The sequence below is a fragment of the Podarcis melisellensis genome (assembly GCF_964234715.1).
Source record: "Podarcis melisellensis genome assembly, chromosome: 9".
NCBI lineage: Eukaryota > Metazoa > Chordata > Lepidosauria > Squamata > Lacertidae > Podarcis > Podarcis melisellensis.
The window spans coordinates 76,264,973-76,292,518 of NC_138541.1; the positions used below are offsets into that span (position 1 = coordinate 76,264,973).

The 27,546-nt window shown below is 45.0% G+C and overlaps 1 protein-coding gene and 1 long non-coding RNA gene across 2 annotated transcripts in view; both read left to right on the top strand.

Moving 5' to 3' along the window:
* The window catches only part of LOC309378028, a 520,733-nt gene that overhangs the window by 427,873 nt on the left and 65,314 nt on the right, over window positions 1–27,546 (top strand). The gene's annotated exons all lie outside the window — the stretch shown is intronic.
* Window positions 7,765–27,546, top strand: part of SLC2A9 (solute carrier family 2 member 9) — a 304,118-nt gene continuing 284,336 nt past the window's right edge. Inside the window, exon 1 of the mRNA XM_081925663.1 lies at window positions 7,765–7,780. The gene's annotated coding sequence lies outside the window, so the exon portion shown is untranslated. The remainder of the gene's footprint in view (window positions 7,781–27,546) is intronic.

Consider the following 27,546-nt stretch of genomic DNA (forward strand, 5'->3'; position numbering starts at 1 on the left):
AATTTATATCAATGGGAAAATTGCCCAGAACATATCATTAATATTGTTTTTTCTTTAAAAAAATGTTTAATGACTGTAGGAGAGCTATTCAAATGGGTAGTAAATCAGTCTTTAGTAACTGATTTGTCTTGTCTCTACTGAGCCACCTCCCAAGTCCTCATACCTCAGGCCCAAGAAAAATGACCTTTAGATGATGTGACTGCTTCTAGGTGAAATAAAGGTGAAAGATTAAGCATTTCCAGTTTTTGAAATTGGAAATGTTCATGTTCATGTTCTGAGAATTAAGTCAGTCCCTGGTAAAAATAATATCAACTGGAAAATTACCTAGAACATATAGAATACACACAACTTGTTTTACTTTCTTTAAAAATGTAAAGAATGTAAGAGTGCTACCCAGTTGGGTGAATAACGAACCAATCTCCTGTAATGAATTTGTCTTCTCACAGCTGAGCCAACTTCCTCGTATATCCATGCCAAGCAACACAAGAAAAAATATTTCTAGGATACGTGATCTACTCCTAGGAGAAAAGAATGTGAGAGTAGAAGTGACTCTTGAAACTAGTGCTTGTGGGTCAAGGAACACTGAGCCAAAGAGACTTCTGTCTCCATTTCATAAAATCATGGAACTGTAGATTTGGAAAGGACCCTGTGGTCATCTAGTCCAACCCCCTGCTATGCAGGAATCTCAGCTAAAGCGTCCATGGCACATGGCCACCCAACCTCTGATAAAAACCTCAAATGAAAGATTTGTCCTTGGAGAAAGAGAATGTGGGCGTATTGCATTGCTCAGCCAACCAGGTCACGGAAATTAAGGTCATTTAACCCTCTGAGGAGAGATGTATAAAAGAGCGTGACACATCTTGGGAAGAATGGCAGAGAGACTTTCATCTGAAGAACAAGGGATGCAAAGGAACAAGGACTGAAAAAGAAAAAGTAAGTGCTGTCAAGTATGCAGTCTGTCAGACTTCAATTCTACTAAATTCCTGTTTTTATTTCTCATTATTACAGTGGGTGGGGCTTTTTGTGGGGCTAAGGCTTGCAGATTGCCAGGGGTGAGATGTGCATTGGTTGCAGTTCCCTTTCAGTGAGGGCTGCCTGCATTTTCTCAGCCACGGGTGAAGCAGGTCATTATTTCCCCATATATATTCATGGCAGCCATTCATTCACAAGGACCCATTCGGAGACACAGTTTGGAAATGTCTCCAGTTGGGGGCCAAATGTGCTCTCTGCCCCTTTAAGAATAAGCCACTTCCTTTCTGTATCAGCTCATCTTTTCATCTGTTCCCACGTTGGGTTCTTGGTCACCCTAAAATGGGACATTATGGGAGGAAACGACTTCACGTTATGCAAAGAAATTTTAAGTGATCTGATGAAAATGTTAAGTAATAACTGCTTTTTAAACCTTTGCTCAATAATCTTGTGTTTAGGTTTCTGTCTGTCCTCCTTTCCCTTTGTTTAGCAATGCTGTATTTACCGATCCTTCAAATTTTGTGGTCTTTTTCTATTTCATTAATCAATTTGTTCTATTAGTATTGGTACATGTTACAATTAATGTCAAATTTAGATCCTGCCATGTCTGCTAAGTTTATGGTACCATGTCAGTTAAATTAAAGGGATATATTTTTAGTCTCTTTCAGTTTTTACTTCAGCTTTTGTTAAAAAATATATAGTTTTAGTAGCTTGTACATATTGTAGCTAAAAAGCATTCTAAGTCCAAACAGCCTTACCTTTACTGATATAAGCATAACCTCCTATTTGACCTCCTATTTGATTGTCTTCAACAATATTGGAGAAAATCAAACCATAAATTCTAGGGGCGGGGGTTGTGGTAAAATCAAGCTGTAAAGTCTCTTACCACCATCTTCGCCTCCATAAAAACATCCAGCTTCTCAACCGTAAGCAATCTAAATGGCATAAACCCAATTTGTAAAGAATTTTTTTCTTGGTCAAGATTAATCTGCTTAACTTGTATGGGTGATATCTGTGGGATCTTAGAACCACACTTGGCCTCGGCAACCGTGGAAGCCTCATAAGACACACAAATGCCTAAAGATCAGTTAATTGGTATGGGCTGGTGACATCCAGGAAGGGACAGTTAATGAGCACATTCTGTCTAATAGCCTGCTGGTAAATTCAGATATCATTAAAATTAATTGACTGTTTACAGTCCTATTGGTTTTGTTGACAGCCAAATCCCTGCCCAATGAAAGCCTCTTTTAAATGCAGTGGCTTAGCAAATTAGCCCTTTTATCATGCCAGATAAAGGGGAATGAGGGGACCATTTCACCATCAAAAGTGGGACTATGTGGGGGGACCATGAAACACACCCTAATTTCTATCGTGGCTGAATAGTGATATGAACTCTCATCTTCCCAATCAAAGTCCAACACTACCACAGTAGGTTGCTTTGGGGTATGTAGGAGACAAACCTTGAACAAAAAATAAACTTCCATGGCTCATCAGATGTGCCTCAGTTTCCAGTCTTTACAGAGCGCTCTTGCAGAAATCTATGCCAGCCTTTGCTACTCACCTGAGGCACTGGGAGGTGCCCCTACCAGAAATATCTATAGCCCTCACTAGATAGCTGTTGCTCTTGGCTGCTACTGCATTCAATTCAGTGTGTTCCAGAACTGCCTGGAATTATAATTTCATTGTATTTATTTTAAACATATTCTGCTCTACAGATAGCCCTAGCAGTGCGAGAAACAATAGACAAGTATGACAGTTCCGTTTACCAGAACTGTTGACCTCTTATTTCCATACATTTTTCCAAAAGTGAAAAGGTCTTTGCATTTCTTTGCTGCATAGCAAATGTTTGCCACTGGTCATGTCACTCCACCCTGGTTTTGGAGAAAAAAATATTTAATAATGTGTAGCACCTTATCTGAGTACTATGGGAAAACGTTGATTTGCCTCCCTTTGATTTTTCTGGTTTAAACACAACCCGATTTGGATCTTGATTTTGTTCACAGTGTCTTTGGCTGTTATCTACATTTTCCTCTGCCATCCTTTTTTTTAAAGAAAAGATTGGGTGTGGGATGCAACTTGCAGTGCAATGACATTACTGTATTAACATAGTGTGATGGGTGGTCCTGCTTTCATCTGCCAGATAAAACTCTTTTGTGCTGAGTGGCAGTTTCCTGAAGTCATGTTAAAAAGACACCGGATCAGTTGCTTAGATAAGTAACATATCAGCAAATCATGAATATAGTTACTATTTGGGAAAAATCTTCTCCACAAATGTAAACTTTTAATAAAAAGTGTCACTTTGCTTGCAGAATAAGCCGAATCGGTTTTTTTAAGTTACACGGAATGCAAAGGAGACCAGTACTGCAATCTTCCATGTACACACACTTCCCCAGTGGGTCTGACTTCTGATTGAATTGCATGGCCATGATTGTATTGTAACCCTTGGGCTTACAATACTTTTTAATGTAAAGGGGACTTAAAGCAGTCCTTTAGAGATGTATTTTGACGAAGCTGTGTCTCTTGAAGGCAGGACAGATTGACTGAGCACTAGCCACTATGGCTGGAAGTTCGTATTTTTCGCCCTATAGGACGCACCGTCCCATAAGGCGCACCTAGTTTTTTGGGGGGGAAATAAAGGGGAAAAAATTATTTTTCCCCCAGGCGCGGGGCTGGGGCGGGGGAGGCCCGCCGGAGCTTCCCCTGACCCCAGCCCCCAAACAGGCAGCTCTCTGCAAGCCGGGGGAGCCCAGGGCTGGCTCCCGCCGCTTGCGGAGAGGTGCGCGAAGCTTGGACGCGCTGAGCTCAGCGCGCCCAGGCTTCCGCATGCAGGCACCTCTCCGCAAGCAGCGGGAGCGCTCCCCCCGCTTGCGGAGAGGTCTGCGAAGCCTGGACGCGCTGAGCTCAGCGCGCCCAGGCTTCCGCATGCAGGCACCTCTCCGCAAGCAGCGGGAGCGCTCCCCCCGCTTGCGGAGTGGTCCGCGAAGCCTGGAGAGCTAGAGGGGTCTGTGCGCACCGACCCCTCTCGCTCTCCAGGCTTCAGCGAAAGCCTGCATTCGCCCCATAGGACGCACACACATTTCTCCTTCATTTTTTGAGGGGGAAAAGTGCGTCCTATAGGGCGAAAAATACGGTAAGTACATTAATTAAGTGGGCAGAAATTCCCCCACCTAGGGAAAATTGTTTAGGTCTGCACAAATGATTTTATTAAAGGAAATTATAATTAGGCATTAGGCATTATGGACATTGAACTTTTTATTTTCACATCAGGAACTGAAATGAATGACTGTGAGATGCTTTAACTTAGAGGAAATGTGTCTGACAGAAGTGGAGTAGACAGACGTTCGTTTTGACCAATGGTTCCAATGGCATAAACCCAATGGAAAATAGGAAGTACCTCTTTTGGGAATTTTGTTAATGCTTAACCCCTTCAGCTTCCTTTGCTTTCTCTCCCCCCTTCTGTCTCTGTGTCCCTATTGTTTCTTTCTCTTTCTCTTTTGCTTTTTCATCCTGGTTTTTTGTATTGTGTGTGATCACCAACCCAGGCTTAAGGCCTGGTTAACATGCAGATGAAGGTGATGAAGGACCTTGTGTGAGAGGCAGGGAAGGGAAGAACTCCCAGGTGGGAGGAGAAAGGAAGGCTCTCAGGTGAGGGCTGGGAGGGCTCACCTTTCTCTGTGTGAGACAAACGAAGATCTACCTGTGAGGGAGGACTTTATATCATTCTTCTCTTTTCTCTTTCTCTCTTGATTCTTTGTTTTTGTTTAGACTAGTTTGCTATTTTATTCTAATGTATTACAAAAAGTCATATATATATATATATAACCATAATACATTGTCCTAGGCACACACACACACACACAGCCAAGGAAGACACACGCCTGACAGTTAATTCTTTATTGACAAACGCCTGCCCTCACAGCAACTCCCGCGGTGCCCTGGACACACATGCAAGACTCTCCCAGCCTCTAGGCAGCTGCTCCCAGGTCTTGCTCTGCAGCATCAGAGGGACTGCGACCTTCCACCGCAGCAAGCATATTTACCTTTGTGATAAGAATTGTTAGGTCTTAGATATATATATATAATAAATGTTCATAAATGTACCAAGCAAACACATATATAAATATATAAACCACATGTCTGAAAGCCATAGGAAAAGTCCTAAAGCCATTTTGACTCTTTCAGTCACCTCAAATATTTCTCTACAAGGTCGAAGGAAATGCAGAAACCTCCCCATTGTCTCTGCCCTCACAAATCCTGCCTTAAGGGCACATTTAAGGTGTGACTAGGGTGAGCCTGTGACCTGGCTCAGGAATTAAGTATTATCATTACAAAAGAATGGACATTCTCCCCAGGTAATCCAGCCAAGTGGCCATTAACAGGTAACCTGGCAGGCAGGGTAAAAACAACACACTCAGATTTCTCCTGTAGACCGCCTTTTCTGTGATGAAGGTATGGCGTATCTGGGGGGTGGTCTTGGGCTACACCCCTTCTGTGATGTAGGTATGATGTTTCTGGGGGTGGTCTTGGACTCCAGGGTGGGCAATTTAAAATGTCTGTATAAGGGCGGGCACACCTTTGTTCTAGGTCCTCCTCCTCTCTCCTGCGGTGAGGGGAGCACCCTGTTGCAACAGTTAATAAAGATCAGGCTTACTAGCTGCTTTGCTTCTCAATATTCTCTGGTTGGTCTCTGTTATTTTCACCTACCGATAGAGAACCTGCAGAAGGACTATATGGGCTCTTGGTACCCCATAAGGGGAAAGGAGCAGTTTCTTTACTCATATCACCTTCCTCTGATGGGGTGTTCGTGTGCAACCTGAGGCTTCTCTTCCATGGAAGCCATCACTTCTCTTCCCTCTCCAAGCCCCTCCTGGTTCTAGGACACAGGCTGGCAAGGATTCAACCGGCCTGTGCCTTCCTTGAACAGCCTCTTCCTCCAATGCATCCTGCATATCCAACTCCAGCTGTGGCAGCTGTGGCCATTCCTCCCCTCCCCACATCCCGGCTCCTGCCTTGTGGGTGGCAGAAAACCCCATAATCGCTGCCCCATCTCCTGGGTCAAACCTCTCCGCCACACATTTGTCAAGGCCTCCACCAGGGCCTGACATCTGTTAAGGCTTGCAGGAACTGCTGCGAGGTTCTTTGAAGGAGGAATGGGGTGTAGGTATAATGAACACATCAATTAAATTATTGTTTCAGCCATGCAGGTTCTGATTATAGTCTCTGCGCAAAAATAAATAGGGAGAGGCAAGAACGATTCCCAAACAGCAGGTAGTTCTAGAGGATGATATGGAGAGTTGGCAGAAAGCATAGTGGCAACATTCGTGGTACAGCGTTGCTGAATGGCTGGTTTAATGGTAAGGCCTTGTATTCCTGTTCCAGTAAATATGCTACTTACTTTGAGTGCCCATTTAAGCCAGGAGCTCTAGTATTTATTGGATTGAGGCCAAATGAGTGGTACAGTCATTCCCTTTTCAGACATGCCCTGCGTTATCGAACTTTAATCCTTCATGTCTTGTTTGCTAGTCCAAAATGTTTTGCAGGCTGAAAGTGCCATCTATGCTCCTGAGCTTGAAGGGGCCATATTTCTCATGCTAATATAAATACTTCTTACTTCAAATATGAACAGCATTTGAAGACTCTGAAAGCATATTTTTCAGTGGAGCACTAAATAAAAATTGCAAGACCGTTGTCAAATCTAGGGCAGGCCCACCCAAGAGGCAAGGTGAGGCAACCAAACCACCTTAGGCGGCAGGATCAACAGGGGTAGCATATCTGGTCCCTGGCGAATGCAATGACGTCTGTGGCACATTCCTAGGTAGTTGCATCTGCCACTTTCTGGATGGGGCAGCTGGTCTCCAACCACCCCTAGGAAGGAAATGACGAAGGCTGCCCCCTGGTGTTTCTTGGAGTCTTCACCTGACCAACGTGATTCAGACTGGACTCCTTCCCCTTCCCCAGTGCCTCATGGAAGGTTGATTTGATTCTCTGCCTTGTTCCCAACATAGATCTTCACTCACCTCTCCTTCTCTGGCAGCCCCCCTGCCGCCATTTTGTGGTTCACCTTGTGCCAAAATGCTTTGGGCCGGCCCCCTTCAAATCTAAATGTATGGGGCAGATAAAAGTTCTGCAGAGCACCATTGCCATTATCTTCCCATCTTTTGTGCCGCCTTTGTGGACTGCACTGTGGCTCACTGCCAGTTTATTATCATTTCTAATTTAGCCTCCAAGACCCTGGGGATACTGTCATACAGTGAACTGCAACTCAGAAATCAAATAGTTTTAAACTTATTGAAATAAATGGATCCCAAGGTTAAGCTAAAGATGGTGAAGCTGAGTTGACCAAAACCATGAGGATTTTCACAAAACATTTTAGCAGTCTAGGTCCCAAAATTCAGAATGTTTGTCAAAAATTTCTCTCCACAATTTCAGTGTGTGGTGTGGATGGTGAAGTTTAAGGAATTTTTTAATATTTCTGAGCCTGCAACCTAAATGAGGGTGTGATTCTTCAGTAGTGTTTATTGATTGTGGAAAGGGTTTCTGAAGGTAGCTGAACATTCCTTAAAGCTGCTAGAGCCTTAATAGGAAGGTATGAGTGAATGATGGCTGTTATGCCTAGTAGGGGAATTGGAAAATAATTGCCAAAAAGCCTTCTGAAAGCCAGAAAGGAGGAAAGAGGAGCAATAGGACACATTTTCTTTTCTCAAATGCTATTAGCAACACTCATGTGATCAGAATTATAGCAGTTGAGAGCTTCCCAGGCATATTTCATTTCTGAAGAGTTACTTATGTATTCTGTTCCTGGCCTTATAAGGTAAGAATGGTTAATATATTATATGTAAATATGAATGTATGAATGAGAATGTGTGTCTACAGTCATATAAATATGAATAAATAAAACTATATCTTCTTACTATAAATAAGTTAAAGTAAAACTGATATTTCATCAGATTAAAAAAAAGCTATGTTTAAAATTTGATATGCAGTTACTTGGCAGTATGTCCCTACTGAACTCAGTAAGGCTTACTTCTGAGTAAACACATATAGAACCAGGCTGCCCGTGAGTTTCTTCAGGGATGTGTTCAAGAGTTTACAAAATGTTACTTTATCCTTTTAAGTGCTGCTAAATTTGCAAAGACAGAATAGGAGATATGCTGTTCTTTCATCATCTTTCCGTCATAATATGGGGGACTTGCAACACCAATAAGTAGCACAAAATAAAATAATGGAGCTTGCAGATCTTTTAACACTTTAATAGTTGCTTCAGTTTAGTTCCAGTTTCTTTAATACTTCTGCAGGGAGAAAGTTGAAAGCCGTCCCAGTTGACTGATTTTGCATCGCCGTTCTCAGAGTCTGAATTCAAGATAGCCTTAACATATTGGTTGTCAACCAGTGTGCCGCGGCGCCCTGGGGAGACTTGAGGAGCATCCAAGGGAGCCCCGGGGTCAGAGGCATCCTTTCATTAACTTGCAGCCCATATATTCCTACATTATTATCTCTCTCCCTTTCTCTCCAAGGAACGTTCAGAGGAGCCTGTGTCTTTCCCTTGCAGTGGTCTTGCTTGCTAGAGTCCTCCTCTTCCTCACTGCCTCCCAGTCCCAGGTTCCTAGTCTCTCCCCTCCCCCTACTCTCCATTTCTGGTGCTCCTTCCACAAGCTCAGAGTCAGGTAGAGCACAAGCATGTCCCGTAGAAGGGGAAAGTATGCCTCTGCTGGTGTCCCTAACTAGAGATTGCCCTTGTCTGGTGTTAATGTGTAGGTAAGCCAGCAAGTTTCAGTGTCTTCTTGCTTCTCAGAGGCTTTCTGCCTTTTTGATCTGCTGCTGTTTGGCTGCTTTGGCTGGGTCAGGCCAGCTGATAGTGACTGCTGGGGGGAGGGAGTGTTAATGGTGCCCCTCTGATCTGCTGCTTGAGGCAGCATAATGGAGAAAAAAAGCTTTTACTTGGGAGTAAATCTGCACCTCAGAGAGCCTGTGCTGGGTGTGAAGGGGTCGCTGCTGTGGGAAGAGGGATGCAGGCTGAGATCTCTCCAATGAGGGAGGGAGAAGTGGCTTGTGTGCGCCATTTTGGGGGGAGATGGTTGTTTCCATCCCTGACCTGGTGCCTGCATTGCTTGGGTTCCTGTCAGCATGTGTGTTCCCACTTACACACACGCCAAAAACGGCATCGAAAAGGAGTGGGGTGGGACGGGGCAGGGCAGGGCAGGGGTGAGGGGAAACGGGAGAATCCCCACTTTTGTGCATCCTGTAATGAAACCCCTAGTTTAAGTGGGTCCCCCAGTGGAGCCACAGAAAGAATGTGGTTGGTCAAGGGAGCCATGGACTCAAAAAGCTGGAAAACCACTGCCTTAACAGATTGGAGAACTGTGCCCAAACTAACAAAATAAAATTTCAATAGTGACAAGTAAGTTTTTACACTTTGACAGGAAGAACCAGCTTTACAAATATAAGATGGGGGACACCTGGCTTGCCAGTAGTACATGTGAGAAGAATCTAGGCGTCTTAGTAGACCGCAAGCTTAACATGACTCAACAGTGAGATGTAGCAGCAAAAAAAAGCTAATGTTATTCTAGCATCAACAGAAGTATAGTGTCCAGAACAAGGGAAGTCATGGTACCATTCTATTCTGCCTTGGTCAGACCCACCTGGAATACTGTGTCCAGTTATGGGCACCACAACTGAAGAAGGATATTGACAAGCTGGAATGTGTGCAGAGGAGGGCGACCAAGATGATCAAGGATCTGGAAACCAAGCCTTATGAGAAACAGTTGAGGGAGTTCAGTATGGAAAGGAGGAGACAGAGGAGATACTATGGTCATATTCAAGTACCTAAAGGGCTGTCACATGGAAAATGGAACAAGCTTGTTTTCTCCTCAAACTAGTGGATTCAAGCTACAAGAAAGACATTACCCATTAAGCATTGGGAAGAACTTTCTGACAGTAGGAGTTGTTTGACAGTGGAACAGACTCCCTCAGCAGGTTGTGGACTCTCCTCATGGGAGGTTTTGAAGCAGAAGTTGGTTGGCCATCTGTAATGGATGCTTTGAGATTCTTGCTTTGCGGGCGGTTGGACTAGATTATCCTCGATGTCCCTTCCAACTCTTCAGTTCTGTGATTCTATGAACAATGGATCCTGTTCTGCATCTTTAAAAGTAGAGCAGGTGAGGCATATCAATTTTGGGAACAACTTCTGGTCCCTTCCAGCTCTACAATTCTATGAATTTATTTCATTATTCTTACTGCATCTGTCATGAATGCAATAGGGTTCTTTTGTGGCATGCATGGATGAATTCATGAACATTTCTGTGTTGCCCCCAAAGTGAAGTTCTGTGGGCGGCTTTCTCCTAGGTAGGAGCTTCTATGGAATATGGTCTCGGGATGCTTCAGCAGCAGCCACAGCAAATGATGGGAACTGGGTGTGGGGACATGCAGAATGCTGTAGGTTAAGTTGGGGTGGGGGAATTCTCTGTAGATGTTGTGGGTGGCAATCTTATGGCAGTGTCTAAGTTATGGAGTTTCTTCCCCACAGCGGTGTGTCTGCAACTTTCATTGTGTATTTTTTGTCCTATGCGGAAGATGCACCTCTTTATTGTGGCCTTGGACACTTGATATATTAGGACCCACCTATTCTTGACTGTAAAATTCTACAAGGTAGGCTCAAGCAGTACGTGGACCGAGAATTCCCAGAAGTGCAACCTGGATTTCGAAGGGGCATAGGAATCAGAGACCAAATTGCAAACATGCGCTGGATTATGGAGAAAGCTAGAGAGTTCCAGAAAGACATCTGCTTCTGATGCAAAAGCCTTTGACTGTGTTGACCACAGCAAATTATGGCAAGTTCTTAAAGAAATGGGAGTGCCTGATCACCTCATCTGTCTGCTGAGAAATCTCTATGTGGGACAAGAAGCTACAGTTAGAACTGGATAAGGAACAACTGATTGGTTCAAAATTGGGAAAGGAGTACGGCAAGGCTGTATATTGTCTCCCTGCTTATTTAACTTATATGCAGAATTCATCATCCAAAAGGCTGGGCTGGAATTAAGATCGCCGGAAGAAATATCAACACCTCAGATACGCAGATGACACAACCTTGATGGCAGAAAGTGAGGAGGAATTAAATAACCTTTTATTGAGGGTGAAAGAGGAGAGTGCAAAATATGGTCTGAAGCTCAACATCAAAAAAACAAAGATCATGGCCACTGGTCCCATCACCTCCTGGCAAATAGAAGGGGAAGAAATGGAGGCAGTGAGATATTTTACTTTCTTGGGCTCTATGATCACTGCAGATGGTGATAGCACCCACAAAATTAAAAGACGCCTGCTCCTTGGGAGAAAGGCGTTGGCAAACCTGGACAGCATCTTAAAAAGCAGAGACATCTCCTTGCCAACAAAGGTCCGTATAATTAAAGCTATGGTTTTCCCAGTAGTGATGTATGGAAGTGAAAGCGGGAGCATAAAGAAGGCTGATCGCCGAAGAATTGATGCTTTTGAATTATGGTGCTGGAGGAGACTCTTGAGAGTCCCATGGACTGCAAGAAGATCAAACCTATCCATTCTGAAGGAAATCAGCCCTGAGTGCTCACTGGAAGGACAGATCCTGAAGCTGAGGCCCCAATACTTTGGCCACCTCATGAGAAGAGAAGACTCCCTGGAAAAGACCCTGATGTTGGGAAAGATGGAGGGCACAAGGAGAAGGGGACGACAGAGGATGAGATGGTTGGATAGTGTTCTCAAAGCTACCAGCATGAGTTGGACCAAACCGCGGGAGGCAGTGGAAGACAGAAGTGCCTGGCGTGCTCTGGTCCAGGGGGTCACAAAGAGTCGGACACGACTAAATGACTAAACAACAACAACAACAACATTCTTGACTGTAATTTGTGTGAATCTTATCTTCAAAGCCCAGATCACAGAGATGCTTACTTCAAAGTAAAGTAGTAAACTTTTATGACAGCAGTTTAACTGTTCAAAAACTCAGTGGCAAAGTAAATGAAAATTCTAGGGATAGTGCTCTTACAAGGCAGAAGAGTAACACCAATAAATCTGGACCAAGAACAAAGACCAAGGTTCAAGAGTTCACGAGTAGTAGCAAGACTCCAGGAATGCATGGAAGACACCGAGTTGTTCCAACAAGTTTCTCCACCTACTCATCAAACTTTAAAGCAGAACTGGGGATTGCTCAATTACTCATGAGAGACCCCTCTCTGCGGGAATTCCTGGCCTTAAGACAGGCACTTCTCTTGGGGTGGGGTTCTCTCTTCTCTTCTCTTCAGGGATCTCTTAAGGAACCTCCTCCCTCTGGAAGACATCGCCAGGTGCACCTCCTCTTCCTCCTCTTGCTCTGTCACAGCCTCTGGGCGCTGCTCACTCGCCATAGGCTGGGAGGGGGTAGCCTCTGGGTCTCCCATCTCATCAGGGCTCATTCCCCCCTCCGAGTCCTCAAGTGATCCTCACTCTTTGCCTGAATCAGAGAAGAAAGAGGGAACCACAGCCTGTATGGTGAAGGAAATCAAATCAATCATCAGCCACATTAAAAAAAAAACACTTTAAAAACATTTTAGTTATTTTTATGGTACATATGTAAATTGCCTTGAGAGGCATGTAGAAGGTAGTTGAATGAGACTTACTTCCAGGTGACTGTGTTTAGGATTGTGGGCTAAGTTCCGATCTACACATTGGTCTAGGTCAGGAGTTTCAGATCAGGGCAGTTGCAGATATCGGGACTCACAAAGACTGAGTTTCTCAATGATCCCATTGAATATTGAATTTAGCATTCTGTATGTCTGGTTCAGAGTCAACAATGTTCTGTGTTGTGCACAACACACAGTACATATTCAGTTAAATTCAACAGTTTATTGTCTTTTTTTCCTAGTCAGACTCCCAGGGACTTAACTGTTCTTGATAGCAAACAGTTCTCTGTCCCTTTTCTTGAATTAGGAACCAAAGGAAACTCAGTTAGGATATATTATCTATCTCTACATATGCTTACAGGAAATAAAATCACAAGCTGCACAATTAGATATAATAAAGTTATGGGCATGTAATGCTAGGGTAGCCTGCAATAAATCTTTAAACAAGATAAAGTCATTTATCATGTGTGCTGGCCTTCTTCCACAACATAAGCAAAGATTCTTCAGGCACACAACAGCAAGTTCTGTGCTCTGCTTTGCTTGTTCACTTTACAGCAGAAAACTTTCTGGTTTTAGTGTCTTGCTTCTTTTGCTCCATATTTGCATCTTTACATTGCTTGACATGCACACTTCTTCTTTTAAGTACTGCATCATATAATTCAGTGACTCTCTGGTGGCCGGCCTGCGAGGCAAACTATTAGGACATATTTACACTACAAAATTTAAGTTGAGTTGGATCAGACCTGTTGAAATCAGCAGGGCGTAAGTCTATCATGGTTAGCGTACCAATGGTATGTCTATTAAGTAGGACTAAGTCCATTTCCAATTTATTGTCCCTCATAAATACCAATGAGTTTAGACCGGCTTGCATTTTTCCAAATATAATAAAATCAGTATGGTTAAGTCCAGTCAAAGGCGACTATGGGATTGCGGCACTCATCTCGCTTTCAGGCCTAGGGAGCCGACATTTGTCCACAGACAGTTTTCCGGGTCATGTGGCCAGCATGACTAAACCACTACTGGCGCACGAAGGACCGTGACGAGTGCCAGAGTGCACGGAAACGCCATTTACCTTCCCACTACAGCAGTACCTATTTTTCTACATGCACTGGCATGCTTTCGAACTGCTAGGTTGGCAGGAGCTGGGACAGAGCAACGGGAGCTCACTCGGTTGCCGGGATTCAAACCGCCAGCCTTCCAATCAGCAAACCCAAGAGGCTCAGTGGTTTAGACCACAGCATCACCCTCATCCCTATAAAATCAGTAGTGGATAATGCCCAGTGGGAGCCCAACAATAGGTGGTGCTAGAGCCAATGGCAGGCAGAGCCAACAAATTCTCCTTTTGCCCTCATCTTTCTTGCTACTGCATTCTATAAAGGAAAAGCCAAGACTAAGGAGGGATAGTTGATGGGCAGTGCCGCACTTGCCCTAACCCAGGCTTCCTCAAACTTGGCCCTCTGGATGTTTTTGGCCTACAACTCCCATGATCCCTAGCTAGCAGGACCAGTGGTCAGGGATGATGGGAACTGTAGTCTCAAAACATCTGGGGGGCTGAGTTTGAGGAAGCCTGCCCTAATGGATCAGCTTCACTGCATTAAGGTCAAAGTGGATCTTTTTTGTTTCCATTTGTCCTGCTGAACCACTTCCTCTTTTGTTACTGTATAGCCTGAATCCTAAATGCTCTCCATTCGGAGATCTGCTCTGACTGCGAATATGGCAAACTCAGGAGCTTCTGTGCCTTCAGGCTTAGCCATCTGCTTGTGCAACAAGGCTGTGAGACAAGACCAAAGGGGAGACCAAGGAAAGTAACCCAGTACACTTCCCAGGTGTTTCCTCCAGAAAGAAACGGTGGCAGCAATTACCAGATAAAAGGAGGTAGAAAAGGAGAGTTAGACCAGAACCTGCTTCACAGTTTATCCAAATCCTTCAGAGGGACGGGGATACACGGAACATGAGGGTGTCTCAGCATGCATTCCTTTTTCTAAACATTACCAGCGGGAGGAGAAGATGTGGGTAATGGCGCTCAAGAGTCTTACTAAAAGCCATTTTTCAAAGAGTTGTTCTGGAGGGAATAAAAACATGTTATGCTTGAATGAAGATGTCACAAACAGCACTAGAGAAGTCTTCTGTGGTGGATTTCCCCAGGATTTCTTCGCATCATGAAAACAAAAGCATTTTTGACAGCAGCTTTTCTTTTTCCTCACCATTTCTATTTTCTGTAAAAAATAATAAAGGAAGAAAGAGTAGAAAGAAGAGAGAAGGGAGTATTATATATTAAGATTTGCTTTGTAGCCAAGAATTAGGTTGATATATTCTGACAAGCTAGGAAAATCAGCATCAGCCTTGGAACATTTAGGATGCAGCCCTAAGATTGCTTCAGGTCATAAGTGGGAATCAGGGTTTTTAATTTTCTCTCACACTAAGCAAAGAACATGCAAGCAGAAAGCTAGCAGAGCAAGAAGTAGCTTAAAGGAAAATCTTTCTCCTTGAAGTGTGAGCTGTTTTGCTTTGCTTTTCGAACTTGCAAGAAACCCTGTGAGCTGCAGGCACGGTCCACAGTACCTTTCATGTTTCCTACTTCATTCTGCTGTACACGCAGAACAGGGCCAGTGAAGGGGGCAGCAGGCACAAATGTCACCCCCCCAACATAAATTTAGAGTAACACCTGAGCAGTCCTGCTTGAGCTTTACTTGCACATGGCTGCTTTCAATAAGGGTAATAAGCAACCAGGTTCTCATTTGATAATTCCTCCTCCCACCTTGCAAATCATTCAGTAGACATCATCTTTCTATATTTCACAGTCCCATCAAATAACTAATCATGTGGCCCCACCCACACTCTTTAAAAAAAATCCATACACCCAACAAAGGGAAAAGCAAACAAAGTGTGCATTGGTGCCAAGCTTGCTTGCTCTTTCCCTCTCTCCCTCCTTCTCTCTCTCTTTCTCTCTTTCTTTCTTTCCTTCCTTCCTTCCTTCCTTCCTTCCTTCCTTCCTTCCTTCCTTCCTTCCTTCCTTCCTTCCTTCCTTCCTCACTGGTGCTGGAATTAGAGTGGTGCGGCTGGTACACACCTGCACAGGGCGCCAAGCTAAGGGAGCACCCCGAGGCCTACCTACGGACGACGAGGCACCTCATGGTCAGAGGTGGTGCAGCTGTTCCGGTCACTGCTTCTTCTTCCTCCTCCTCCTCCTCCTCCTCCTCCTCTCTCAGGGTCTCTGCTACAGCCAGGAGACTCGTTTTCCTGGACCAGGCTCAGGTACCACTTGAGGGAGCTGCAGCCACCAGGGAGATCCCAATCCTGGGGGTGCTTCCAGAGGTGAAGGGATGGCATGGGCAGCAGCGGAGCAAGCCAATTGGGTGTCCTGTGCCCAGGGGCAGGGCCAGCCGCCTGTGGGGCAGGAAGAGCCGGGGAAGGACACTCCATGGGGCCTCCGAGGAGTCTGCCTGCCTCCTCCCACTCAGCCACCCTACAGCTGAGGGTGAGGCAGCGGGCGGAGAGACACATGGCTTGGGCGCGCTGCAGGCCCCAGAATGAGTGCTGCCTGGCATTTTGTCACCCCCCTCAGTGGTGACACCTGGGGCAACCCGCCCCACAGCACCCCCTTCCTCCTCCACTGAGCATTGGAGGCAAGTGCCAGGCCCCCACTGCAGAGGATTTGTGAGGTGCAGCCAGGAGGGCCCTTCCCTGACCCCAGTTTGTGTGCCCTGGGCACATCAGGGCTGGAGGGGCCCCTTGGAATCTCCTTGTGTGCCCCAGGTGGCTGGACTGGGTAGGCAGCTCTCCTCCGTGCCACTACAGTACCACCTCCAAGTAGACAACTTTGTACTTCTCCAGCCCCACTGGAGCCACTACAATGTGTGTGTGTGAGTGAGTGTGCGCGCACACGGCCCCAATTTTTTTCTCACTCAGGATACCATATTAGCAAAGTTCCCCCTTGCTTCCTTCCATATGTGTGAATGGGTTTGGCTTTCTTTAATTCTGACCAATGGGGGGAGATCCATGAAAAAAGTTAGGAGGGGGGAAATTGCATACTGACCATGGCTGACTGATCATCTTGATAGGAAGCAAGAGAAGGTTGTACACATGCTATTAAAGTAAAGGACGAGCACTTAGGGATCCATTCAGGAGTTGCTTCATATTTCCTGTTTACTGTTTACTTTCCTACAGCCAGGCAGAACATGTGTCTTAATCCTTAGCTCAGTTGTGTCTAATTACCGGTAGATACCAGGAAAGAGGTAGTAATTATTTTATGGAATTTCATCACAGGAACAAACTGATCAATATAAACTTTATGAGGCTTTGCAATGAGAAGTGGATAGCCAGATCCTTTCAGCGCAATCTTCTGGCAGGATAAGAACAAAGAGTCCTATGCTAATTTTGGGCTGTGATAACTGTCATGATTCAAAAGCTAGCTAGGCAGCAGATGCAGCTGGTGATCTCTGCCCAAGTTTCTGCTTGTCACTGTCAGGTCTGTTTTGGTTTGACTTTTCAGCCTAAAAACAGATTTCAGGCTGACACTATTAATAATAATAATAATAATAATAATAATAATAATAATAATAATTTTATTTATTAGCTACTTTTTGGGGGTAAAGGTGAAACTCAAAGCAACTTAAAAAGAGAGACAATTAGAATAAAAGATAAACAATCTAAACTTGCACACATTCTAAAATACTCCCCCAGTCTCTCTTCTGACAAAGGCCATCATACAGGATGCCCAAGCATATCTGTCAACTTACAGATTTGAAAATAAGAGACCAGCAGCCTCGAAAATAAGGGATCAGCAGCCAAAATAAGGGATTTTCCGGGCACAGGTATGTTCACCTTCTGAGCTCCTCCAAGCCAAAGGCAGAAAGCCCAGCCAGCAGCCAAATGAAGCCTCAAGCGGTGGTTCCCACAGCGCAGCAACCCGGCAAAGGGGATGCAGCAAGGAAAACCACCGCTGGGAAGCACTGAGCAAAGGCGAGTCCCCAGGCAACACGGCCGATTCGATTGGCACAAGGCATGGAAGCTCTACCCCCCCAGTCGTTCTTAGACTCCTTATTGGGTGAGCAACGCAGTCAAGCAACGCAGTTGGAGCCTCCCTCCTCCCTGGCTGGCAGGGAGGGAGGGAGAGGAGCTGCTTCCTTTGAAACCCGGGAAATTTAAGGGACATCATCAATAAGGGACAGCAGCGGGACACGGAGCTGGGATAAGGGAGTTTCCTGCCAAATAAGGGACGGTTGACAGCTATGTGCCCAAGGCAGTTTCAGTACCAAAATTGGACCTAGGAACTATGGAGCTAGAACACCGGTTTCATCCAGGAAAGCATTGCTTGGTACTTAAAGCAGCTAGCAAGATCTCACCCCTTTCCCCCTCCTCAGGCAGGTAGGGCCTCTCAGCCGCAGAACAGTCAGAAGTAAAACTGATATAGTACACAACGTTCTTACTTAACCCGTGTGATTTTCCAACTATTTCCCTCCAGACGGAGGGGATGAGTCTCCCTACTCCACCCCACCTGGCTAGAGGCGACGCCCTTTTAGGGGGCAGGAGAGCAATGGGTCAGGGGCTCAGCAGAGACTTCTCTTGCTCTCTGGGCAGAAACCAAACCCATGGCTTTGAGGGGGCCTCTCTGGAAACCTAATGAGGAACCAAGATACAGTACATTGGCCTGTTAACACTGTAAGCCCTGCCATCTGATGCTCAGGATGTAGATGTGTGTAAATTAAACCATCAATCATAAGTCACCAGAGTCTCCAGTGACCTTGATTTCAAGGAAACTGAAGGCTGGGTCAGTGCTGGCACCCCTGAAGTCTCTCACCACTCAGAGATTCACATACCAATATCTCATGTACCTACTGACTCCTCCCCCTTCTCAGTTTATTTGACTTTGTGGCCTGTCAAATCACATCCAGGACACTTGACTTTCTTTGAGGTTTTCTAGTTAACTGGAAAATATACATGCAAATGAATCAGAGAAGAATGCAGTCAGAAAAGAGAGTTGTTAAATGTGATAACACAATCAAGTGCAGCAATATTTTAAGGTGGGCATGAAAGTGAATAATAATTAATTAATAGGCTCCCACTGTTTTCAGTAGATGGACATTTTAGATCAGTTGTGGGAAACCTGTGTCTTCCACCAAATGTTGTGGCCTACATACAACTCCAGCCATTCCTGACTCAGGGGGACCAGCTTGAATAGTGCAGTGCGCACACACCATTTGAATGGCAATGCCCAGCAACTTTGGGGTGCTGCCCCCTCAAATATATTATTGGGGAGGACGAAGGGGCCTCAGCCCCCAGAAGTTGGCTCCTATGACTGGACCTGATGGAAACTGCAGTTCAACAATACCTAGAGGGCCACATGCTGGCCCCATCATAAATGATAAATCATAAATGTTTGATCTCATCTAGGCCAAGATGGAGAGGTATATTAGTTTACAGGGCGGGTGCCTACTTTGCGCATCATGCACCAGCAGGCCATGGCTTAGCACAAAGGTGTAGCCCCCAAGAGCAGAGATCACATCTGCTTGACTCCCCCTCAGCTCTTTTGCTGCCGCACTGTTCTGAACCAGGCTATGGTTTGGTTCGTGGTTCAGCTATTCCAGGCAGAATGAGCTGTAACCTATAGGGCAAGGTGTGGTTACAGAGTGTGATTAGTCCGGCGAGAACTAAACCATGAGCTTTGATTTCACACAATGCACTAGATCAAAGCATGGCTTCGTTCGGTGTGACACAGCAGCAAAATGCCCTGTGAGGAGCGCAGGCGTTGTATCCTGCTCTCCAGGCGCCCACATGACCATGTGCTCATGCCAAGGCATAGTATGTGTCTGGATGGCTACAGAATGCATTTCCCTTCACAGTAACTGAATCTGGCTGCAGTTTTTTCTATCTTGAACTCTCCATGCAGTTGCAAGCAGACAACCATCCTCCAGTTCATGCTGGTTCACTTCCATGTGCAAATGTTAGTGTTGTTAGCGGGTAGCCTAGGGGCCCCGGGCCTGTTACCCTGGATCCTGGATCTCCTGCCTCCTCCTCCCATTTTATTTTTGATATCTATTTTTATTTTGTGTGCAAAGTGGCTGAGCAAAGTATTCCCCCAGCCACAGGTCATTTTAATTTTCCCAGAAGCAAATGCCTTTCATGGGCCTGTGCTTTGCATTTTTTAAATACCTGGTGGCAGTGGCATTGCTAATGATGGAAAGCAAAATATGAAATCCATCTCTTGCTTTCAGTCACGCTCTGTTCTTTCTGAAAGAAAGAAATCAAAGCCTTGCTTCATGTATAACTGGGGTCTGATTTAAGGTGGAAGAATCAGGTCTTTGGGTGGTGTATGCAACTCCCTAGTAGCATTTTTGCAAGCAATTTGCCCAATATTTTTGTATATTGCTTTACTAGGATATGCATTTTTTAAGGAATACTTTACCTCAATATATGCGTTTTTGAACACATTTTTTTTATTGAAGAACTGCATCATAAACTTTGGATAAGTGCATATTTTGAAGGATGGCTGTGTTCCAGTTTTATTATTGTTTTGGGAAGTGCAGATTAAGTTGATTTGCATTAACGTGAAGTGAACCAAATTCCTCCTCCATCCCTAGCTGGAAATAGCTTGAGATGTGCCAAGGCAATTTCTCTGGCCTTTGGTGCTATGTTGAAAAGAGGAAGCTACTTAATAAAATATTCCTCCTTGCGATTCTGTGGTTGGTGTGGGGTGAAAATTGGTAGGCAGATCGTCACATACAGTTGGAGGAATCCAGTGAGGTAATGCAGTATTTAGACATCAGAACAGTAGGATGAAATCACCCAAGTATGCAATACTTCAAAAACATCTACAGTATGTTACTCAGAAAACAGGAATCATGAAATCAGCAACCACAAGTATGGAAGAGGTTAATAATTAACTGATTTTAACCACACTTCTATGAAATGCAAAATACATTGCTAAACTTTACCACTGATATATTCCACAAACAAACATTTAGATTTCCTTTTCCCCAATCTTGCTAGAGAAGCTGTTTGAAGCAACTGTAATAACTAATGATATTAATATTTAAGGCTGCTATTTTAGGCACATTTAAGGAGTAGGTAGCACTCATTGCTGGAGGAGACTCTTGAGAGTCCCATGGTTCTGCAACAAGATCAAACCTCTCCATTCTGAAGGAAATCAGCCCTGAGTGCTCACTGGAAGGACAGAGCATGAAGCTGAGGCTCCAAGACTTTGGCCACCTCATGAGAAGAGAAGACTCCCTGGAAAAGACCCTGATGGTGGGAAAGATGGAGGGCACAAGGAGAAGGGGACGACAGAGGACGAGATGGTTGGACAGTGTTCTCGAAGCTACAAACATGAGTCTGACCAAACTGCGGGAGGCAGTGGAAGACAGTGGTGCCTGGCGTGCTCTGGTCCATGGGGTCACGAAGAGGCGGACATGACTAAACGACTAAACAACAACAACAAGCACTCATTGGGCCTCACTTCAGATTGGTCATTCATAGTATTGCTCTACATGACTGCAAAGTCATTTCATGATTTTAAGGAGACCAATGTGATGAAATTGAGGAGACGACGTAATCTGCTCTTTGCAATGTTTTGTGTAAAATTTCCAGAATAGATTGGACTTTTGCCTATTAATTGGCCAGCATAACCTTCAACATTTCTATGATGAAAAACATGGATGTTCTATTCCATAATAATATTACTTTAATTTTACTATTTATACCCCACCCATCTGACGAGGTTGCCCCAGCCACTCTGGGTGGTTTACAACATATATAAAAGGATAATAAAACATTAAACATTAAAAAACTTCCTTATACAGGGCTGCCCTCAGATGACTCCAGGGGTCACATAACGCCATACCCTCCAACATTTCTCTGGTGAAAATAGGGATATCCTAAGGAAAAGCAGGGGGGACGTGGGTGGTGCTGTGGTCTAAACCACAGAGCCTAGGGCTTGCCGATCAGAAGGTCGGCGGTTCAAATCCCCGCGATGGGGTGAGCTCCCATTGCTCGGTCCCTGCTCCTGCCCACCTAGCAGTTCGAAAGCATGTCAAAGTGCAAGGAGATAAATAGGTACCGCTCTGGCGGGAAGGTAAACGGCGTTTCCATGCGCTGCTCTGATTCGCCAGAAGCAGCTTAATCATGCTGGCCACATGACCTGGAAGCTGTACGCCGGCTCCCTCGGCCAATAAAGCAAGATGAGCGCCGCAACCCCAGAGTCGTCTGTGACTGGACCTAACGGTCAGGGGTACCTTTACCTTTAAGGAAAAGGAGGGCATTCCAAGAACAAATCAGAAACTGGGACGGCTTCTGTAAATCCTGGACTGTCCCTAGAAAATAGGGCCACTTGACGGATCTGGGCCAGTGATCTTTGCAACTGCCTAGATGTGGCAATGGAATCAGCACATGGCAACTTTGAAGGAAGGCTGCTGTTGGAGAAGGTGGCCAGAACCTCCACTGGCCTTGGTGAGGGAAGTTGACAAATTCATCAGGTCCGTCTTGTGAGTATTTTTGTTGTTGTTTAGTCGTTCAGTCGTGTCCGACTCTTCGTGACCCCATGCACCAGAGCACGCCAGGCACTCCTGTCTACGTGAGTATTCTAACTGCCGTCAAATCAGCTGACTGGTATCGCAGCTGATAGCAGCAACAGCCCTGCCCTGCCCACCTGACATTCTAACCTGGGGCAAGGAGTTGCTCATTGTCCCCACCTCCCACGGAGGCCACAAAAGCCAGAGCAGGCAAGCATCAGGTGAGGGAATATCTTCCTTTGTTCCAGGGTGGATCCAGATGCAGAACCCCATCTCTGCTGAGAATGTAAAAAAAAAACACAAACCCAACTTTATTCAAACCTGCTTGCAAGTCACCTTTGTAAACCACTTTGAAAACTTTGGGTTGGAAAATGGTATGCAAGTATTCCAATAAATAAATACATGTGCATAGCCATTGTGGGTAGATATACATCTGGGTGTGCATGTCCAGTGCTATTTTTATAGGAAAAGGGGTGTGGACCTCACCCTGAACGCCTCTCTTGTTCTCTTATAATACAATGGCACCCACCTGAGAGGTGCCAGAACTGTGTGTCCTTATTCGTTTGGATCTCTTAGTGGCATTCAGACTCATTACCCAAAGTTTCCTATCAGGATGGGAACTGGAGGCACTGCTTTGTAAGATAACTGCCATGGGGCAGAGGAATGCAGCGTCACATTGGAACCCTGCCAATAATCAAGATAGGAACAGGACCGCTGCAAAGCAGTGCCTCCAGTTCCCATCTTGATTATCGGCAGGGTTCCAATATGACGCTGCATTCCTCTGCCCCATGGCAGTTATCTTATGATGTTCCACAGCATTCTGGCTTGACTCCCGTGCTATTTCACATCTCCATGAAGCTCCTCAGTGAAGTCATCCAACAATTTGGAGGAAAGAGCCATCAGTATTCTGCAGAAACACACCACTATTTCTTTCTCTCTCTCTTTTAGTTTCCCTTTAAAAAACCTCAAACTCAGGCAAAGCTCTGGAAGTGCTGAATCATGGTCTGCATTAGGGAACTGACAGGGTGGAGACCAATAATCTGAATTTCAGTCCATACAAGATAGAGTTGCTTAGGCTGGTGGTTTGTCCGGAGTGGGAAGTGCTGTTCAGCCTGTTCTGGGCAGGATTGCATTCCACCTGGAAGATCAGCTTCTGCATCCAGTGCGCTCCCAAGTGGTGCACCCATGACATTAGCCATAATCCATATCTATGGCTCTATGCTGCATCTATCTTGTCATTTCTTATGAAGTACTGATTATTGATGCATTTCCCCCATCTCCTAATTGAGAATAGAACCAAGCTGTGTTTTAAGGCAGTCATGTGTTGTTGTTGTTTTAAAAAGGGTTTAGGTTAAGTCCAGTCAAAGGCTACTGTGGGGTTGCGGCGCTCATCTTGCTTTTCAGGCTGAGGGAGCCGGTGTTTCTCCACAGACAGCTTTATGGGTCATGTGGCCAGCATGACTAAACCGCTTCTGGTGAACCAAAGCAGCGCACGGAAATGCTGTTTACCTTCCTGCAAGAGCGGTACCTATTTGTCTGCTACACTGGCCTGCTTTCGAACTGCTAAGTTGGCAGGAGCTGGGACAAAGCAACGGAAGCTCACCCTGTTGCGGGGATTTGAACCACTGACCTTCTGATTGGCAAGCCCAAGAGGCTCAGTGGTTTAGACCACAGCACCACCTGCCTTTTAAGGCAGTAATGTGAACACGGACTCTGTAACCACAAATCGCTTCTATGTTACTGTTTTTAAAAATTATTGGTTACATCTGAATCTCCTTTCCTGCTGCCTGCAATGTCAAGTGATATGGCTTGCATATGCAAAAGAGCCATGACACATACAACACCTTGGATGAAATGCTCATATTGCCTGAAACTGAATGTTTTCTTGTTAGGCCAGTTCACACCTCCCAATGGCACTTAACAAGTGCTGAGAAATTAAGATATCTCCGTGCAGGTGTAAACTAGCACATGATCTCTCAAGACATAACTGTGCTTGCTCCTTGTGAATTGCCAGGTCACAGTGGAATTCAGTTATATAATTTTAGAACCCAAAAACTGTATCCCAGGGATTGTTGTTGTTGTTGTTGCTTAGTCGTTTAGTCGTGTCTGACTCTTTGTGACCCCATGGACCAGAGCACGCCAGGCACTCCTGTCTTTCACTGCCTCCCGCAGTTTGGTCAGACTCATGTTTGTAGCTTCGAGAACACTGTCCAACCATCTCGTCCTCTGTCATCCCCTTCTCCTTGTGCCCTCAATCTTTCCTAACATCAGGGTCCTTTCCAGGGAGTCTTCTCTTCTCATGAGGTGGCCAAAGTATTGGAGCCTTGGCTTCAGGATCTGTCCTTCCAGTGAGCACTCAGGGCTAATTTCCTTAAGAATGGATGCGTTTGATGTTCTTGCAGTCCATGGGACTCTCAAGAGTCTCCTCCAGCACCAATCCCAGGGATATCCCAGGGATAGGTCCCTATTATTATTAATGTAGGATACTTTGGTTTTGGGAGAGAGAGGAGGATTGTTTCGTTTTACCTAGCATAGCTGAAGCTGAATTTCAGCTTGCTTCCTCCTACACACTCTTCAACAAAGGGAAGGGAACACTCATTGATGTGTACATGCATTTTATTAGAGCTGATCAAGCATTATGTCAGACATTTTTTTATAGGGGAAACTCACATTCTGCAATGCAATAGAATGCAAGGTCATGGCCTCAATTAGGCAGTATAAGATTAGATCGGCAGTGAGAGAGAAAGGAAGTTGTTTGGGAAGAAAAGAATGAAGTTCTTTATTCTATTCTCTGGCATTCAAGAATAAATTTAGGTTTATTAGGTTGATGAAAGTGTATGAGTCATGCATTTCTAAGGGCCTTATTCTGCTTTGAAAAGCACGGCATGCTACGTATTCCAACTACAATTATTTTGCACTTTAGTTGAAAGGGGAAATGAAATAAATTAGAAATAAATTTGCCCACTGTGAACTGCTAGCTAGACATGACTCTTGGGAATGATTTTAAGAAAAAGGGCAGTAAATCTCAATGAAATAAACCAGTGTATTTCTGCACAACACATGAGGAATGCTCCTCTCTAGCAAAACAACCTACATAAGGAAGGGTGGACTACAATTAATAGGTTCACATTGAGAGTTTCAGAAAAAACAAAAGATTTCCCTATGGCTGAGTTGTCTTATTCTGGCAGACCTTTAAGTTTCAACAGTTTGCTGTTTAAATGGGGGGCGGGGGTTAGCAATATGTGTGTGAAGCAGCCCTTGACATTGCTTTTTGTTTCAACCCTACTTTGATTTATGCCATATTATCTCTTGTGCGTACAGATAGTTACCCTTCTCGTTGTATAAAATCAGCAAAATGTATCAACTTAGCGGGCTAAGCAGATCTACTGTAATAAAGTAATAAAAAGGTTCAGAGCCGTGACATAGCTGGTAAAAAGACAGACTTTGGCTTGGATCTTATGATCAGCTCACTTAAGGATGTTAACAGAAAGACGGTTCTTGTCCCGTTCTCCCCTTTCCAACACTCCCAGGTTTCCACATGGTTTGGGGGACCCAATCCTCTGCAGAGGCTTTTCTTAGGGAGTGGACTGCAGTGGGGAACTTTCTTGGGTTAATGTATCTTGGAATCCAAGCCCTAGTGTGGGACATCAAAACCTATTTTTTTGTTGGACCCTTGGAATAAGATTTGAATAAGGTTGTAGTGCAAGTTTAGCTATTCAATTGTTTATTATCCGGAGCTTCCTTCATTCAGTTAGGACTGGATTGTTAAAGTTTCTTTGTTAAACCACAATGTAGCTCCAGGTAGCTTCAAATTTGCTTGCAGCAAGTGTGTGTTGTATGTGTGTATATTTGAGTGCAGGGAATCTCCTGCAAGTGGCCAGGTGGAAAAGAAGACAGAGCTACTGCCCCTATAATAGTTGTGTAGAAGAAAACAATTCAGCAGGTGTAGCTTGGCACAGCATAGCAATCATTTTGGTCCTCAGTGATTTGTATTTTAATGCAGATAAGATGTGTTTCGGTTTGATGCAATCAGCCCATTTTTATTTTTCCATTCAGTGATTTTGGGCAGATGCCAGCATGCATGTAATTGGCGATGGTCCATGCTTAAATTTAACCACTGCCTCATTTACTGATAGCTTCTTACTTCAAACATATCTTACTGAATAAATGGCCACTCAGAACTGCTTTTTATATGTATATGTGATTTTATATCATTTTATCTAGTTGAGCTTCTAAATTTTGTAATTGGTGTTTTTATCTTGATACTGGCCATTGACCGTAATAAAATTCCTTTTTTAAAAAAAGACGACCAACAATATCCCACTTTTGCATGTGGCACAGGGAGCAGGGACTCAGTTTTTCTGCAGAATGGTAAGGTAGGAATTCGCATACTCCTAATGATATGTGGGAGACACATGAACAGATGTCAATCTTTTTAAAATAGCTGAAATGCAGCTGTGGGGGAGTTCAGCTTTAGTGGAGAAATGATTTGAGAAAGAGCTGGTTAACCCTTTGCATTCCTGACTTCCAATTGCAGACCCAATTTTGCTGTTCTGATTTTTTAAAAAATAAACAAGTCCAGAGCTTTTCATGTGTCTCAAACATTGCTAACCCCCTGTTCTCTCAGACCTCTGCACCCCACAGCCGATTCTAACCCCAAAGCACAGCTATGGCAAAGAGGCCCTCCCCATGCGTCTCTGGGAAGAAGAACCATGTGGCTGACATTTGATTTTGAGGCTTTTTGGCTATTGGAGTTACTGACTAGTAGGAGGGCTGCTGGCTTTTCAGTCTCTGCTGGGTGAGCTCCAACTCCCTCTGCTGTTAAGAGAAGGATCCAGCATTCCCTAATATCAGATTAGGATATGGTTACCAGGTTTTTTTCAATGAATCCGGGGACACTTTTTTAAAAAAAAAAAGCTGAGTAGCAACAGGGAGTCAGTAGTGGGGAGGGTGAGGCAACAGACCCTGGGCCCAAGCATACATGCATGTTGTATAAAGGTGCGAAGCCCTTCTTTCACACCCTGTGACACATAAATGCGCAGAGTTTTTTTAAAAAACTGGGCAACGGCACACCGCCCGCCTGTGACTCCTGAGCCTGCCCCCTCCCCCCTTTGTCTTGACAGATCAGGGGAGGCTCGGGAGTCACGGGCAGGTGGCCGTTGCCCAGGAGGGGCCAGCCTGGTAGTGCAGTTGGTTCTGGCTGGCTTCAGGAGCTGCTCGCTGCCATGGCGCAGGAAAAATGGCGGGCACCACGGCAGCAAGCAGCTCCTGAAGCCAGCCAGAGCCAACTGTGCTACCAGGCTGTCTCTGGGCTGCTGAGGCTGCCACTGCCATGTTTCCTGGGAACAGATTTGCAAATATGGGGACATTCTGGGGATGAAATTTGTCCGGGGACAGATTTGCAAGTCGGGACTGTGTCCGGGAACCGGGGATGTCTGGTAACCCTAGAT